The sequence below is a fragment of the Physeter macrocephalus genome, chromosome 10 (assembly GCF_002837175.3).
Source record: "Physeter macrocephalus isolate SW-GA chromosome 10, ASM283717v5, whole genome shotgun sequence".
NCBI lineage: Eukaryota > Metazoa > Chordata > Mammalia > Artiodactyla > Physeteridae > Physeter > Physeter macrocephalus.
The window spans coordinates 63,776,541-63,777,700 of record NC_041223.1 but is presented as its reverse complement, the minus strand read 5'-3'; positions in this window follow the sequence as shown (position 1 = coordinate 63,777,700).

Sequence of the window (1,160 nt, the reverse complement as noted above, 5' to 3'; positions counted from 1 at the left end):
GTGACTGTCAGGTCTCCTGATAGCACTTCACCATGTGCCCCAGCCCAAGCCACACAATGCTCTGGCCCCACTCACTCCACACCACAGTCAGGCACCTGATCTGGGGTGGTCATGACCAGAGAAAAGACTCGACCATGGGCTGTGTCTGAGTGGAGCTGAACAGGCCTACACAGGCAGTGCCCTGGACCTCTGCATGTGCGTATGCCCCACTTACTTAAGCACTCCCCTCCTATGGGCAAAGAACCTGGTATGGGGAAGGGAAAAACACACACTGAAAGGGAACAAAGCCAGCTCCAGCCTGAAACCTCAGGGCTTCTGCTCCAGCAACTTGGGCTCAGACCCTCCCCATGACAGGGCAGTGGTGGCCACTGAGTAGAGAGGAAGTTCTACCTCATACCTGGTACCAGCCCCTCCATTTCCAGTCCAATACCTTAGCAACATGATAACCGCCAGCACACCCCAAGGAAAGATGTGACTGGCATCCACCTCCAATCCAGCCATCCCACCAAAGGCATTGGGCACATGCAGTTTGCACTGGGACACTCACACATAAGAAGACTCCTAACAGAGCACAATAGGTCACTTTTCACCTAAATTCATAGAGGAAGAGAAAGTTAAAATCATAAAGCAGAGGAAGTATATTCAACTGAAAGAGCAAATAAAAACCACTGAATTTATAAGTGATGAAACAGGATAAAAAATGTATTGAAGAAATTATAGCTGAAAATGTCCCAAACCTGAAGAAGGAAACATATCCAGGTAGAGGAATCACAGATCATAAGTAGATGAACCTCCCCCAACCACAAAAAACCCACACCAAGACATACCAAAACTAAAATAGCAAAAGTTAAAGAGATCATTCTAAAGGCAGCAAGAGAAGTATGAAGAGTCATATACAAGGGAATTACCATAAGGTTATCAGCTGATATTTCTGCAGAAACTTTGCAGACCAGAAGGGAATAGCATGATATACTCAGATTGCTGAAAGGGAAAAACTTCCAACTAGTATACTCTGCCCAGCAAGATTACTGTTTAGAATAGAGGGAGAGATAAAGAACTTCCCAGACAAGCAAAAACTAGAAGAATTTATCAATATCAAACCCACCCTAAGACAAATGTTGCAGGGTCTTCACTAAATGGAAAAAACAAAACAAAACAAA